Genomic DNA, 18039 nt, shown 5'->3' with positions numbered 1-18039 from the left:
GGGCATGCCTAAAGGACAAGAATGACCTGTTAAAGGTAACTTCTCAGTCACCATTCTTTTTCCTAGGGTTGGTTTAGGTTTTTTTTTTTTTTTTTTTTTTTTTTTTTTTTTTTGACAAGTTGACCTAAACTAACCAGCATGGTAATAACATATCTTTATACATTTTTAACTTTTATTTAGTTCTACTGATTTTCTTATACATAAATATAATTTTACTTATATTCATAAAGATGTTCCCATAAAATTCAAGTTTGTCTATTATTTAGACTATCGTTACAGTTATTTTTATATACTAAGCATACTTCTTTTATTTGTTTACATTTACCAAATATTATAACTGGTTGTGTTTGTTTTGCTTTAGAAATAATAAAGAAGTTAAAATTTTACTACTTATATTATCTGCACTGTCCTCAACATTATCTACCAAACTCAGATAATAGTATCCTTCCAAGAAAATAATGACCTAATCAGACCCGTAACAAAAGGAGAGATCAAAACACAAATAAAAAGCCTTCTGGCTAATAGAGGTTTAAGCCCAAAGAAGCTAAATAGATTCACAGCAGAATTTTAACAGACTTTCAAAGAGGAACCAGCATACCAATAACTTTTAATTCTTCAAAAAAATGTAAAAAAAGGACCACTCACAAATTTATTCTAAGAAGCTAGAATTGCTTTAATGCACAAACTAGGAAAATACACCAAACTAAGAAACTGTGTCCTAATATCCTTTATGAACGTTATTGCTAAAATTGTAAGTAAAATACTGGCAAACTGAATGCAAACACATATCTAGCAGATCATCAATTATGAGTAAGTGGATCTTGTAAAAGAATGTAAGCTCGTAGTACAGACATAAGATAATACTATAAGAACTCAGACAATGGGTTTAAAGCAAAAAAATCACATGATATTCATAAAAATTACAAAAATATTTTTGAAAAGTAATTTTTTTCATTTGAGAAAAATGGTGGTCTATAGTGGCTATTGTAGTTAAAGGGGAAAATGTCAGTGGAAAGTATATGAAATCAGCCTATTCATATATTACATGGAGACCAAATTCAGAAAAGAAATATTACAAGACTTTTCAAGAAATAAGAATTAGAATTTGTGTCTGCGCAGGCGCAGTTGGTCGAGAACGCGCGGCGCAATGTCAGTCAAGCATGTTTCGAGAGTCCGCTCTTTATATAGGCGAATCTTGCAGCTACATCGGGCTCTGCCCCCGGACCTGAAAGCCCTGGGTGACCAGTACATGAAGGACGAATTTAGGAGACATAAGACTGTTGGTCCTGGCGAGGCCCAGCGTTTCTTGAAGGAATGGGAGACTTGAAGGAATGCAGCAGTGTTGTGGCAACAAGCCAAGGACAGCAGACAAAGCTCCACTGGAAAAGCATGTTTTGGCACATCTCTTCTGGAAGAAAAACTCAATGACTTTCGTGATGAGCAAATCGGACAGTTGCAAGAGCTGATGCAAGAAACTACTAAACCCAATCGGCAGTTTAGTATCACCGAGTCTATAAAACCACAGTCGTGACACAATAATCTTAACAAAGTGGCTAAGATTTGTTACCTCATCTATCATTGACTCTCAAAAACGTATCCCTTTATCTTCAAGGGACAGTCTCTCATGTCTGGACAGTAAAAACACTGTGTGATGACATCACAAATGGCACACGGTGCCATCATTGCAGTGACATACATATTTGCTGTTGGAATGTAATTTTATGGAACTGAACTTCGGGACTAAAGAAAGGTGTTAAAAAGGATACATTTTGGAATTACGCTGAAATTTTTTTTGGATATGAATTTGTTTTAAATTCCATTCCCATCAAGTGTTAGCCTCCTGATTTGTCTCTAGCTTCATAAGGTAAATAAACATATCATCATAATGGAAGATGTGGAATTCCAGTACGTTTATTATTAGACATTGTGATAATGAAAGTCCCACCATTTCTCCTTTAATAGTACACACCTGGCTATCACTCAGAATTTCCTCTTTGAGTCACAGTAAAAGTTTTAAGAAAAGCTTTAAGATTCAATTGTTAAGAATTTTAGTTATTGTCTCAGGGTTGGGCAAATGAAAAATACTAAGTTGACTCATACATTTAAAAATAAATTACCAAAACCTGCATCTATGTTGAGCAACCTATTGGATACTGAAGTGACACAATTCGGGCCAGGCAGCTAGCTCAACTGCTAAAAGTGCTTACTGCGAAAGCATTAGGTCCCAAGTTCAGATTTCTAGTGCCCACATGAAAAGCAGGCATGGAGATGCAGGTCTTTAATCCTAGTGATGAGAAAGCAGAGACAGGCACATCCCTGCGGCTCACCAGCCACTGTAGCTGAAGCATTGAGTGTCAGGTTCAGCAGGAGACCCGGTCTTACAACGTGTAGATCAGTAGAGAAAGGATGGGTTCTATAGACTGACTGAGAAAAACAAGCTCAAGATAAGGGCTTGGGGAGAATCAGTGTGGTCCTTAGGCTATTAACCTGCTGGGCAGGTAACAGCATGTGCATGTTTAACATTCCAGGTTTGCCTACTGCTTACCTGTGAACACAAGGGTCTCCATACCTTCTACACTGAACTAAACCTTATTTCTAAGACTCAAACCCATTTTACTAAATTATGGGTGACCTTTCTAATCACATTAAAAATTAAACTTAGTTTTCCTCTCTTCTCAATAACACTGGTATTAACATATACCCAGTTCATCAGTTACTGTACAGTTCAGCTTTGATGTTACATTTCCCTAGAGGCTTCCTCATTAGGAATTCCAGTAACGCCATGTGGTAGATTGCACTGTAGTCCTAGCTCTCTGCCGCTCTCGATAGCCATTTCTGCCTGTAAGTAAATTTGTAACTCCTTCTTCCCACATCTATCTAGATGGCTTTGGGAATTGATTTTCTCAAAAGAACAAATGTACCCCGCAGACTTTAAAGCCAGACACACTTCATCCAGAGTCTATAGACACTTGTTCTCCTGGCTACATGGTCCACCCAACCAGAGGACCGAAGCCTGTGAGGAGATTGAACCGCCCAGCTCGGCCAGCAGGGGACACATAAGAACCAAAAATGTTTTGAGACATGGAATAATCTCTGGTGTTATTAGTAACCAAGAAAAGATGTTTTTAATTAGAATTCACATTAACCTTTAGATTGTCTTCTCAGTAACATGGACGCTATACAGCTGTTCACCTTTCGTACTGGAAACTCCAACTTTTAGGTGGAATAGAAAGGAAATTAAGACACTCACATTGCTGGTATCCTAAGGGAGGAAGAACCTTGAAAGCCAACTTCCACAAGTAGAAATGCTGAAGCTTCTGCCCAAGGGTGTTTCAGGTTTGGTTTTGATTGTTCCTGAACATAGTATGTGCCAAATACAAAGTGCAGAGGCCATCTGAAGTGGAAAATCTCAAGAATATCTTCCCTTGAAGCCAGTACCATTAAGACTGTACAGTAAGGGTAGAAGAAAAGCTGCTGAAAACTTGGGCAGAGTTGCTGACCTTTACAAAGTCAATTTGTAGTTAAAAAATGTTTATGCTATATATGTTTGTATAAAGTGGTCTCCAATAAGTACCTGAGAGACTTAAGTCATTTGGGAAGATATCAGAGCCACAAATAATTGTCCTAGGAGATATCTCAAGTTTAAATAAACCTACAAAGTAAATTAGCCCCATTCCCCACTGTAGGAGAATGTCATGGTGTTGAGGTGGGAGTGGTGGGTGGGAGGAGGAGCATCCTCATAGAATCAGGGGGAGGGGAGAGAGGGGAACCAGAAAAGGGGATAACATTTGAAGTGTAAACACATAAACTATCCAATGAAAAAAATTCAAACCTACAGAGACAGACCCCATGGAGGCTCCAGCGTTGGGATTAGCACACACAAAGCATTTTCAAGTAAAAGTTAACATGTCTGTAGGAAATAAAGCATCACATGTTTGAAAGACCAAAATAGAACTTAAGGAAGTAGAAATAGGAATTTAAAACAAAACAAACACACCACAATGTTCATAGCGGCTCTGTTTATAATAGCCAGAAGCTGGAAGGAACCCAGATGTCCCTCAGAGGATGAATGGATACAAAAATTGTGGTACATATACACAATGGAATACTACTCAGCCACCAGAAACAATGATTTAACCAAATTCTTAAGAAAATGGATGCATCTAGAGAATATCATCCTGAGTGAGATAACCCAGTCACAAAAGATCAGACATAATATGCAGTCACTGATAGTGGGATGCTAACCCCAGAGGCTTGCACTGCCCCAGAAACAACTCACAGACTGTATGAAGTCCAAGAAATAAAAAAAACAAAACAAAACAAAAAATATTTACAAAACAAGAAAACTTTAACTATTTCCATGTTACATTTTGTTTTACATGTACTTTAGCTCATTATAACTATTAAGTTTTCAAGGCATACAATCAAACCTTGAAAAAAATCAAGTACTGACTAAAAATATATTCATATAGTTTTATGTAAAAATTATGTTAAAATCTGAAAAAAAAAGTACTGACAAAAATGTATAGTTTTAAGCAAAAAATGTTTAAAATCTGTACATTTTTTCTTGTTTTGTAAAATAAAGTTGTTAAATATATATATATAATTGAAAAAAACACTTAGAATAAATAAATAAATAAAATTAGAATTTGTAGGGTTTGGAGATAGGATTTGGTTGTCTGGGACATTCTGCTTTAGAGCCTTGGCAGAGTAAATTTATAACTGCTAGTATACTGTGTTGAAAAAAAATCACAGCATAACAACTATTTCTGTGATCCAACATAATACACTGGGTCAGCTGCACTCTGGCTTGGCAGTTCTCTCAAGAATGAGTATAAAAGTTTAAGCACCAAGCAGTAAATGCAGGTACATTGGTTCCCTTGCTATTAGAAAGACTGAAAAATTCTCCAACTTCTTTTGACATGGAGAAAAGTGAAACTCAGATTTAAAAGTAGTTGTATGTTTCAATAAAAGCAAGGATGTGTAATAGGAGTTTTATCATGTGGGTTTCAGATGAATGTAAGATTAATCCTGAAGAACATTAATTCTTCACTCCTGGCCAAGTCAGATAACTGCAAAACAGTAGGAAATGGACCTTTAAATTCTAGATTTAGAAATTATTTTTGAAAGCTGCATTGTATAATAATTGTGAATACAGGATATATTCTAATTCCTTTACAATCTGAAACATATTGTAAAAGTTTGCTATGGCTGTACCAAACTTCCTGCAAATATTTAGACAGTAAAGTTTCACCTTTCCTTTCTATGTCTAAAACAACCCAGAGTATAAAGCAAATTGTATTTTAGGTAAAGACAAAGCAGTACCATTGCATAAGGGATAAACATACATAGAACCATGCCACTCAATCCCAGTGCTGGCAAGTAAGGGTTCCAGTGAGAAGCAAAGGTCTATTGGGGATATTTGAGTGATATTTTGAATTAAGAATATTATCTGTTCTCTGGTCAGTGAGGTGGAGGAATTAACAATTACAATTGACAAGAAACATAAACCAGTGAAACAAAACAGCTTTACTGGTCCAAGCAATGCTGATTATATTGACTTTAGAAATTAGAAGGATTAAAAAGAGAAAAGTACAGTGGGTGGTCTAAAATCTGTATTTTCCCCAGGATCAGTATACAGAAGTTCTATTGCAGATGGGACTGCAAGTTTGTACCATGAGCTGGGAGGCATAGTTAATAATGTGTTTAAGTCTCTCAGGTTATGCTGTTTTAGAAACATGAAGGCTTTATGGAGAATAACTGAAGTTTGGAAACATAAAGTTTAAGAAGACTGTGGTGAAGGTTTACATCCTCATTTGCAATAGAAACTCCAGGATTGGAAGGATCATAGGGATATGCTGATATTGATTTTGTTCTCTTTTCACTGTGCTTGTGCTTAGATTCTCTTCTCTTGGAGTGAGAAATTTGAAACTTAGCTTTTATTTTACAGGACCCTGTAGTTGAATGATTTGAAAAATTTTAGAAAGGCTTTAGGTACTTCCAGTCTTGGTTTATTTAATTATTCATTTTATTTTATGTGCATTAGTGTTTTGCCTTCATGTAAAGCTATGTGATGGGGTTCTCCTGGAAGTAACATTATAGACAGTTGGGAGCTGTGAAGTGGGTACGAGGAATTGAACCCAGGCCCTCTGTAAGAGCAGCTAGTGCTCTTAACCACTAACACTGGCCCTGTGTCAACTTTTTAGGCATCTGAAATTTTATATTCTCTGGGACTTTAAAACATTGTAATGTTTTATACTTCACATAGATATTAATATGAACAAAACTTATAGTTGAATAGCAATATATTCTTGTTTCACATTGCAAAAAGAGAAGTCAATTGTCCTGGTTGATTTTATTTTATTCATTTATTCATTATTTTGGTAAATTTGAAACAAGATAGTCATAATGGAAGAGAGAACCTCAACAGAAAAAATGTCTTGTACAGATTAGTTGTGGTCATGGCTGTGAGAAAAATTTATTGATTAATAGGCAGGTGTTTTTTAGTTGTATTTGAAAGCATGCTAAACAAGTCATAAGGAAAAGCTAGTAAGAAGCATACCTCCATGATTCTCCTCCAGTTATTGTCTTCATGTTCCTGCTTTGAATTTTTGTCATGACTTCCTTTGTAATGGACTACACATATAAGTCTAATAAACCCTTTTCTTTAAAAGTTGCTTTGGTCATGGTGTTTTATAACAGCAGTAGAAAACCTACCTGAGACAATGACCATTTGTAAAAGTAAAAGTTGTCACTTCCTATCCACATAATCTTTAATTATCTTTGGTTTCATAAATAACTCTATAGGTTGTAAAATTTATAGAATCTAAATAAGAATATATATAGTTTCTTGATTTGGTTTTTTTATTTTTTTTGTGTGAATTTTATTATGAATACTGCTTTTAAATCATTTCCACTGTTACCGTTTTTCACTTCAATACTTCTTACATGCTCTTCATTTCTTATATTTGCAAGTGTTCAAGTGTCATCTCTGATAGAACTAGAGATTGCTTTACCTGTTAGGCAGAATGGATGGATATAAGCGTTCTCCGGTGGGGGAATGAGGAGACCCTCTAGAAAGTACCAGATACCCTGGAGGTGAGAGAGTCTCAGGACTCAATAGGCATAACCTTAACCAAAATGCCCAACATTGGAGAAAGGGAAACTTGAAGACCCCGCCTCTGGTAAATCAACAGGGCCTCAAGTAAAGAGAGTGGTTTTCTAACCAATAGTCATAATTTCTGACCCAGAATTGTTCCGTCATAGGAACTTTTGTCAAAAGAAACAAAAGTGGAGTAAAGTCTGGAGAAACAACAATCCAATGACTGGCACAATTTAGGATATATCTCATGGAGGAGAGGCCAGGGGTGGGGTGAACCAAGGCCTGACACTATTACTGATGCTATGATGTGCTTACAGACAGGAACCTGGCATGGTTGTCGTCTGTGAGGTCATGCCATCAGCTGACTGAGAAAGATGGAGGCATTTACATCCAATCATTGGACTGAAGTCAAGAAACCCTATGGTTGAATTAGAGGAAGGATTGAAGAACCTGAAGAAGAGGGTGACCCCATAGGGATGCCATCAGTCTCAACTAACCTCAGGGAGCTCGCAGAGACAGAGCCACCAACCAGGAGCAGACACTGGCTGGCCTGAGGCAGCTGGTGCATGCATAGCAGAGGGATGCCTGATAAGGGCTCAGAGGGGGAAGATGTGCTTAATCCTTGAGAAACTCAAGCCCTAGGGAAGAGGGAGGCCTGTGTGCAAAGAAGGGGGGTTAGGGATGAGAAACTGTGGGGAGGAGTACTGGGACGGAGGGCAATGCCTGGAATGGAAATCAAGTATTTTTTTAAATACTACCAACTTCACATATTATTGTTTTTAGAAACTCATAAAGTTTAGTTAGTTGTGATCATATGTTCACAGATGTGGGTTGATCAATTAGAAGATAAAAATCTGCCTTCTAGGCAAACTGTGTCTGTTGGTATAATAGTGGCACATATTTGGGGGAAAACTAACTACTTTCTGATTTTATTTCAAGTTTGTTCCATGGGAGGCATACCTGGTTCTATAATTCTGGTAAAAATTATCCTGATTACGGAAATTACAGGCCTATTGTATAACCTGTTATTGTTATTTTGTTAAGGGTTTATGCTACCAAATTGCCTTCTATGTATTTCTGCTTATCACCACAGATCTGAAATGCTCTCAAGCTTAGCTATTGAAGCTTCCATTTGCACTGGACAGCTGATGACGGAGAAATGGCTAACTGGTCAAATCATTGAGAATAAGTAACTTTGTGCTCAGCCATAAATGGGACAAGTATAACAAAAGGCCCAGGGGAATTTATAAGAAGAGGAAGCAGAAAGAATGGGCAAGCTAAAAGACAAGGAAGTATGCAGTTAAATGTTGTCTTTTTGGTCAAGACAGAGGATGCACAATCATGAATTCCCATCAGCTGCATTTACCTATTCAAGATCCACATGAGATCAAGACAGTCTACATTCTAGCATAAATTGGGTAGATGATATCAAGACTCAACTTTTCACTGAAGGTCTATAGACTGCTAAATAGTTTGTGTGTGTGTGTGTGTGTGTGTGTGTGTGTGTGTGTGTGTGTGTGTGTGTGTGTGTGTGTCTGTGTGTGTGTGTGTGTGTGTGTGTGTGTTTTAAAATAACAAAAATTTTTTAAAGAAAATAATATGTGATTTGATAAATAATGGCAAATGAAAAGAATATAGCATAATGGTTGGCTAAAAGGCTACCTAAAAATTTGGGTTTATAAAGAATAAAATGTTGAAATATTTAGGTAAAGACCAGCCATCTGTAGGAATTTTATGAATAGCTGTTCTCTAACACATCAATTACACCATGTATCCTATGTTGCCACATAGTTTTTGGCTTGGCAGCTTCTATTGCTATGTGCTGAGACCAGTTTTTGGAGAAATTTAGATTAAATAGCAAATAAGTGCTTCTCTTTGTGAATAAGTTTAGTGAGACTGAAAATGGAGTAATGTTTACCTAGATGTTCATCTGTTTCTGCTTTAAATCAATATAAAACGATATGAGGTATTAGTAATATAAAGACATGAAAAGAGTTTCATGAAAGTGTGAAAAGAATAAAGAATGAGATGATATTGAAGAACTTACAATGAGGTAAACAGCGGTCAATTGTGTACAATGCATATGGATTGTTTTGCACAAAGAAAATTATACATTTGAGACAAAAGAGTTGATAATGAAGAAAAGTGCAGGTAAATGATTGAGTAGTCACTAGTAAATTAATAACAGCAACTAATTTTACAAAATCGTTAATAAACTATATTATTCAAAAGTGCAGGTAAATGATTGAGTAGTCACTAGTAAATTAATAACAGCAACTAATTTTACAAAATCGTTAATAAACTATATTATTCAAAAGTTGGGTTACAAAAAATACACTGTTGGCAAGGTAATTTCTCCATTATGCATTCAGAGGCATCTTGCTGTCATCTTTCAGTGTGGGGGGGTTAATATCATTGTTTATTGCTGAGGCTCTTACTAAAGGAAATGTTATGTTTCTATTTTTTGAGACTTTAGTAGAATAAATATATTTTAGAAAAATTCCTTCATTTTCTTAACCCATGTATGCCAAACCAGTGTCCGATTTTATATGTGTGTACTTTTGCAAATTGCTTTTTCCAGTGTTCATAGTGCCAGTGATTCTTACTACTCCAGCACTCAAACATGGAAGATAAAGAGGCACAGTTACATTTGTAAGCAATATGGTCTAGAAAAACACGGAATAAAAGTTTCAACCAGATGATATGGTTCAGAAAGGAAGAGAGAGGGAGACAAAGAGAGATAGAAAGACAGAGAGGAGGAAGAGAAAGAGAGCAATATACAGACAAAGACAGAGAGAGAAAGAAGGAAAAGGAGAAGGAAAAGAAGGAAAAGAAAAAGAAGAAGAAAAAGAAAAAGGACGGACAAAACAATTTCCTAAAATTATTCATATGACTATTGAAGGTTTCCAAGAGCCCAGAAATAGCTGTCGAAGTAATGTTTTTTACAACAAATTTCCATTAACCTATATGTGTTTTTAGGTATGTGGATTTTTTTTGTATATATATATTTTTTTTTTCTAGAATCAACTAGGTGCTGTGTTTTATGCCAAGATATCTCTGGTATGTTTTATTGTGTCTTCCTGCTTATAAGTTCATTTATACTTATTTGTAGTGGAGTTTATAAAAGATCATTTATTTGGCATCAGGATTCTGTATATAACCCCTTCCTATGATTTTTTAGGGAAGACTGTATCTTATACATTTTATAAATCTCTTTATTGTATAAATGAAATACATGTAGTAAAAAGTCAAATAACGTGAAATAATTTTGCTAATTCAAATTAAATAACAAGGAAATATAGTCTCATTGAACTCCACTACAGTAATAGATTTTTTGAATATATAAATTATTTTAAACTCAATTTATCTAGTCTAAATACTATATATTTAATATATTTAACAAGAGTTTATATTATTTTCATTCAGGATAAAACTCAGGTGACACAGAGATGAAGTTAAATAAAACACTGTGGTTTATAACTTTAAAAGAAGCTGCAAAGACTCATGTGATCTATACAGCTTAGTAACAAGTGAATGGAAACGTATTTCACCGGAAGCTCCAAATACTAGCAGATACTAAGAAGTTGTTAGATTCTGCAGTACATAGGTATATTTGTGGATCCATCAATGAGTATCTCAAAGGAGAATGTGGAAGTTTAGTTAACAGGTAGAGTGTAGCTTTGCTACATTTCAATGAGTTAGTGACAGGCATTGCAGAGCTACAGCTCTTCATATAATGTCAGATAGAAGACTTTCTTCCTCAATTCTAGATCACCATAAATTATTCACAGGCATGGAAAATCAAAATAATTATTCGACATTTTAGATGAAATAAACAAGAAGCTACCTGAAATCCCAGCCCTTGGCTCTCATTCTCCTGCACTCTGCATTCACAGATTTCTGCCATCTGAATCATTTGCTCTCCTTCTGTGTATTGATTTCATTTCAACATTGGCCTTGCTATATATTGTTGCCCTCTTTCTTCTCATTCTCCAGATAATAATGTAAAGTGTTTTCTTGTTTTGGCTTGGTTTCATTTTGTTTCAGAAATTTGTTCCTTCCTAATTTTTTTGATCCTGTGATTTTGATTTTTAAGATATTTTTAAAACTTATTTGACTGATCATAGCTTCTCTGGCCCTCCTGTATCTCATGACCCCGGAATTCCCCCAATGACTCCGCAGAATCTCCCAACCCACCATGGCTGAAAAGAGAACGAGGAATACAAAATATGAAAGAACTTTTCTTTTCTTTATGATTTGGTGATGACCCATACCCTGGAGTGGCCCAGCTTAACTTCCCAGTTGCTTCCAGATGTGACCAGGTCAAAAGGGAAATATTTCAGCATTCATCACTTGTCCTGAGAACACACACATCGGAAGAACAAAACCACTTGGTGATAGCCAGTGTCCAGCTCCCTAATGACTATGCTCTTTTGATGCATTCCATTATGACAGTGAAATAAATAGAGGTTTTTGTTCGATCAGTGGGAAAACTGATATGGAAATCAAAATCACCCATGAAGGTGTAAACAGCCTGGTATATGCCTAAGAACCCTTGGATCTTTGCAACAAAGACTCAATCCATTGATGCTCTTGATTTTGACTACACAAAGGACCCTTCTAAACCAGACCCTTCTGGAAAATGCAACCCAGATTGCTTCTCCATGGACATCAGAAGGAAGGTTATTGGCTTTCTTGAAATCCAAATCTCAGTGTGCACTACTTAGTGCTTCAGATGAAAATACCATCTGCCTATGAGATATCAATGCAGTTCCAAAAGAAGGAAAAGTGGTACATGCAAAGACCATCTTTACAGGGCATACAGCAGTAGTAGAGGATATATACTGGCATCTGCTCCACAAGTCTCCATTTGGGTCAGTTGCTAGTGATCAGAAACTTATGATTTGGGATATTCGTTCAAACAATACTTGCAAGCAAAGCCACTCGATTGATACACAGCTGAAGTAAATTGCTTATCTTTCAATCCTTATAGTGAGTTCGTTCTTGCCACAGGATCAGCTGATAGAACTATGGCCTTTGGGGATCTGAAAAATCTAAAACTCAGGTTGCATTCCTTTGAATCACATAAGAATGAAATAGTTCAAGTTTAATGGTCACCTCACAGTGACACTCTCTTAGCTTTTAGTGGTATTGAACATCGGCTGAATGTTTGGGATCTAAGTAAAATTGGAGAACAATCCCAAGAAGATGCAGAGGATGATGGCCCACAGGAGTTGTTTATTCATGGTAGTCACACTGCCAAGATATCTGACATCTCCTGGAATCCCAAAGAACCTTGGGTGATATGTTCTGTATCAGAAGACAATATCATGTAAGTGTGGTAGATGACAGGGAACATTTATAATGATGAAGATCCTGAGGAAAGGATTCAGAAGGACAAAGATCCTAGACATATCCAGACTTGTGATTTTAGACTCTCCTTATTTCCTCTGAACCTTAAAATGGATTTAACGTTGGTTTGAGACATAAATTTTGTTCAGCTATACAATTACAATAGGTGCCACTAACAATGTTCTTTGCCCAAACCATGGGTATATTCTAGATCTAAACTGGGTGGAGGGTGGGAGCTTAATATAGCAAAGCCTTGGAGGTGGCTCCAATTGTGGCCAGATAGCAGAACAAAGTCTGTTTTTTGTTGTGTGAGTTTTTTTCTTCTTTTCTTCCCTTATTCCTTCTTTGTTTCTTCCTTCCTTCCTTCCTCCCTCCCTCCCTCCCTCCCTCTTTCTCTCTCTCTCTCTCTCTCTCTCTCTCTCTCTCTCTCTCTCTCTCTCTCTCTCTCTCTCTCTCTCACTTGTCACCACCAAGCTATGAAGATGTATGTTGTTACCTGGCAGTTGTACCACTTTTGAAATGTCAAGTTCGGAAAGAGTGAATGGCTAGCTTGTATTTGTTTTTAAAACTAAGTGAATTTGTCTTTGGCCGATATAGTTTGATGCCATCTCCAGTCTGATTGACCTGTTTCACCATCCAGCCAGTTACTCTCCATGACTAACTGTGTAAGCGCTTATAATGAAATGAATTGCTTTTCTATGTATAAACCATTATTTGACAATTCCATATAATTGTATAATTTTTATCACAGAACTCTGTTTTCATTTTATTATATATAAATATATATATATATATATGTGTGTGTGTGTGTGTGTGTGTGTTTTATTTAAATAATGAAATGGTCCTCCAGGTCAGTCTGATGATTGGCTGCAGGAATCCCTTTCGGCATTCATCAGGGGCTGGCAGAACCTCTCAGGGAACAACCACACTGTATATATATTTGTGTGTGTGTGTGTGTGTGTGTGTGTGTGTGTGTGTGTGTGTATGTATGTGTATAAAATCATTTCTGTCTTTTACATCTCCTATTACGTCTCTCTTCCCAATTACTCCTCTACAATACAACCCTCATCCAATTCACCCTCTTCCCCCTCACCTTTGCCTCTATGAGGGGGATTACTCATGCACCTATGCATTCCTGCCACACAGCTCCAGCATCATCCTATACTAGGGCATCAAACTTCCCGAGACCAAGGGCCTCCGCTCCCATTAATGTCAGCAAGTCTGTCCTCTGATGCATTCATATTTAGAGCTGTGGATCCCTCTTTGTACACTCCTTGGTTGGTGGTTTAGTCTCTGGGAACACTGGGTGGTCCTACTAGCTGACATTGTTCTTTCTATGGGGTTGCCATCCCCATCCAGTCACTACTCCTGCCAGCTCCCCCACTGTGATCCCACAGGTCAGTCTGAGGATTGGCTGCTAGTATGCCTGTCTGCAGTGATCAGGTGCTGGCAGAACCTCCTAAAAATCAGCCATACCATGTTTCTGTCAGCAAGTGCCTCTTGGCAACAGCCTCAGTGCCAGGGTTTGTTTTCTTCACACCATTTTTTGTTCATGTGCTGATGATATCATTGTCAAGATACTGTTTGCTAATTGAATGTCTTCATTTCATGTATACCTTCCTGAATTTAATTTGTGTTGCTTCACTATGAGGAAGAGCACTTATTTACTGGTGCATGGGCAACTTAACAGTTATAGCAATACAATATATATATATATATTCCTAACTACCTTTCCCACCAGTAGCTACTTGGAGATAAGAGGGTGCCTGGTACATTTCCATATTATACTGAAAGATTGAGTCAGTTGGGTAGGAGAGCATCATCATATAGTCAGGGGAAGTGGCGATGGAATAGGGGGATTATAGAAGGGAAGCCAAGAAAGTGGATAACATTTGAAATGTAAATAAAGAAAATATCTGTAGGGAGCCATGGCTAAGAAAATAGTCAAACTACAGCCATCTTGACACAGCAGCCTGTGAGCAGCTGCACCCCTGCCTGTGGGAATCTGACCTTCCACCTGATCCTTCCAGGAAATACCACAATGGGCCCTGCCAAGAATAACTGCCAGGTGACAAAACAGGATGTTCCAGAAAAAGCACGAGACTGTCGGCGCTAGACTACAGCACCACCCTCTTCAGTGTTCTGAATATTTTGTAAAATTCCACTGAATCCTGCCTTCCCCCTGCTTAAGCCTATATAAGCTATAAGCATTCTATCCTCAATGAAGCCTTGACACCATCCAGACTGACTCTGTGTCATTCTTTATGTACTTGGCTTCCTTTCTCACCCCCATGACTTTTAGGATGAATGCCTCTTTGGGACCCTGAATAACCTGACCTGATGGACGAGTCAAATATCTAATAAAAAAAGAAATGAAAAAAAAAAAGAAAAGAAAAGGGTAACTTCATGGAAACAATGGCTTTACTATGTCTATAATACTATGTATCTTGCTGCATATATGTTTGCATATTCCGGAGCTTATATTCTTTACATCCTCTGATCTATGGTGCTCTATGAGCCTTTGCTGAAATAAAGATATCAGAACATTGTATTAAGGTCTGATTATTGAAGACCCTGAACACACTAGTAAAAGGACACATAGAATTCAAGCTTAAATTGATAAGAAAGTGTAACCCCACCAACCACATTTCATCATGTCAGAAAGTGCTATACATGCTACTAGGGTTGGGTGGGAATGTCATGAACATTATTAAGCAGTTGTGAATCCTTAGAACTGTAACAATTACCTTCTAGGTCTAGTATGCCCTATATGTAAAAAAAAAAAAAAATAGTGGCATAATTGGATATGATAAAACCAACCCCTTCATGACTGAATTTGAGGGTAATAATACCGAGGAGAACTCATGCCTGGTTTTATAATCCAGGTTAATATCACATTTCTGGAGGCCCTTGGGAAGATTTTACTACTATTATTTTGTCAAGTGGTCATATTGTCAAACAGGCTTCTAAATACGCATATTTGTTCTTAGAGTTTAGTGCTGTTTCCACCTTCAACAAAGAATCTTCTTACTAAAGCAGTTATTAGTTAGAAAAGAGACAGACCTATAACAGGTTGAAGTGTTAAGCATAAAGGATGGTATTTTTACTTCTTCCTTTCCAATTTGTACCCCTTTGACCTCCTTTTGTCATCTAATTGCTCTGGCTAGGACTTAGAGTACATTATTGAATGGGTAGGAATAGAGTGGGTGTCCTTGTCTAGTCCCTGATTTTAGTGCAATGGTTTCAAGTTTCTCCACATTTAGTTTGATGTTGGCTACTTGTGTGAATATACTGCTTTTACTGTGTTTAGTTATGGGCCTTGAATTCCTGATCTTTTCAAGACATTTAACATGAGAAATTGTTAAATTTTTTCAAATGCCTTCTTAGCGTCTAATGATATGATCAGGTTTTTTCTTTTTTCTTTGAGTTTGTCTATATAGTAGATTACATTGATGTATTTCTGTAAATTAAACCATTCCTGCATCCCTGGGATGAAGCTTATTTGATCATGATAGGTGATTCTTTTGATGTATACTTCAATTTGGTTTTCAAAAATTTTATTAAATATTTTTACACTGAAATTCGCAAGAGAATTTGGTCTGGTTTCTTTCTATGTTTGGTCTTTGTGTGGTTAAGTTATAAACATAATTGTGGTTTCATAGAAGAAATTAGGTAGTGTTCCTTCTATTTCTATTTTGTGGAACAGTTTGGAGAACATTGTTATTAAGTGTTCTATAAAAGAATGATTGAAGTCTGCACTAAGTCTGTCTGGTCCTGGGTTTTTGTTTGTTTGTTTGTTTGTTTGCTTGCTTTGGTTTGGTTTGGTTGTGAGACTTTTGATGGTTGCTTCTATTTCTTTAAGAGTTATGAGACTGTTTAAATGGTTTGTCTAATCCTGATTTAACTTAAGTACCTGGTATCTCTCTAAAAAATTGTCCATTCCATCCAGATTTTTTAGTTTTGTTGAGTATAGGTTTTGATGTAGGATATGATGATTTCTTGAATTTCCTCAGCTTCTGTTATGTCTCTCGTTTCATTTTTTATTTTGTTGATTTGGATACTGTGTCTATGCCCTCTGGTTAACATAACTAAGTGTTTATCACTGTGGTTGGTTTCCTAAAATAAACAGCTCCTGTTTTTTTTTTTTTTTTTTTTTTTTTTGATTCTTTGTATAGTTCCTTTTGTTACTATCTGGTTGAATTCATAGATGATTTGATTATTTCCTGCTGTCTACTCCTCCTGGGTGTATTTGCTTCTGTTCCTGTATGCTTTCTCCAGTTTCTTATTGGCGGCACTCAGAGATATGAGTTTTTCTATTAGCAGTGCTTTCATTGGGTCCCACAAGTTTGTAATAAAGTGCTAATGGCCAATATATACAAAAAAGCTAGACTCCAGAGAATCAAGTAAACCTATTAAAAATAAGGTACAAAGATAAACAAAGAATTTTCAATTGACAAATATAGAATGGCTGAGAAGCACCAAAAGAAATGTTTAACATCATTAGTCATCAGAAAAATGCAAATAAAACAACCCTGAGATTCTACCTCACACCATTCAGAGTGGCTAAGATCAAAAACTCAGGTGACAACAAATACTGGTAAGGATAAGGCAAAAGAGAAACACTCCCTCATTGTTGATGAAATTAAAAGCTGGTACAACCACTCTGGAAATCAGTCTGGTGCTTCCTCGAACAAATGGACATAGTGCTATTTGAGGACCCAGGTATTCCACTCCTAGACATATACCCAAAAGATGCTCCAACATATAACAAGAACACATATTCCACTATCTTCATAGCAGACTTATTTTTAATAACCAGAAGCTGAAAAAAACCCAGTTGTCTGTCAACAGAAGAATGAATACAGAATATGCGTTACATTTACACAATAGAGTACAATTCAACTATTAAAAACAATGACTTCATGTAATTTTTAGGCAAATGCATGGAACTAGGAAATATCAGCTTGCGTGAAGTAACACACACACACACACACACACACACACACACACAGACACACAAAACCAAACAAAGTAAACACACCACATGGTATGTATACACTGAGAAGAGGATACTAGTCCAAAACTAGAAATACCCAAGATACAATTCACAGACCATATGAAGCTCAAAAAGAAGGATGGCCAAATTTCCAATGCTTAAATCCTTCTTTGAAGAGGGAACAAAAACAATCACAGGAGAAAATACAAAGATAAAATTTGAAGCATAGACTGAAGTATAGTCAATCTAGAGACTGTCCCACCTAAAGATACAGCCCATATACAGCCACCACACTCAGACAATATAGCTGTCTCCTGAGTTGCTTTGCCAGAGCATGACAAATACAGATGTGGATTTTCACAACCAACCACAGAACTGAGAACAGGATTCCCAAAGGAGAAATTAAAGAAAGGACTGAAGGATCTTAAGGGTTTTGTAACTCCATAAGCACAACAATACTAAGCAACTAGATCTTCCAGGGATTAGCCACTATGCATAGAGTACACATGGATTGACCCATGGCCTCAGCTGCCTATGTAGCAGAGCATAGCCTTGGTGGGCATCAGTGGGAGGAGAAGCCCTTGATCCT

The 18039-nt window shown here is 36.7% G+C and overlaps 2 pseudogenes across 2 annotated transcripts; both read left to right on the top strand.

Annotated features, from left to right (window-relative positions):
• The first annotated feature begins 1147 nt into the window (after positions 1-1147).
• LOC308414005 (succinate dehydrogenase assembly factor 3, mitochondrial-like) lies at positions 1148-1575 on the top strand (annotated as a pseudogene). The gene has a single exon. The product of its transcript is annotated as a succinate dehydrogenase assembly factor 3, mitochondrial-like (transcript).
• A 5453-nt stretch (positions 1576-7028) lies between these two features.
• Positions 7029-12438, top strand: LOC308417313 (histone-binding protein RBBP4-like; annotated as a pseudogene). The gene is made up of 2 exons: positions 7029-7052; positions 11339-12438. The product of its transcript is annotated as a histone-binding protein RBBP4-like (transcript).
• Positions 12439-18039: the final 5601 nt, after the last annotated feature.

This window comes from Micromys minutus (genome assembly GCF_963924665.1).
Source record: "Micromys minutus genome assembly, chromosome: 1".
Lineage (NCBI taxonomy): Eukaryota > Metazoa > Chordata > Mammalia > Rodentia > Muridae > Micromys > Micromys minutus.
The sequence above is the reverse complement of the archived record's forward strand: the minus strand, read 5'-3'. Positions and strand labels throughout refer to the sequence as shown.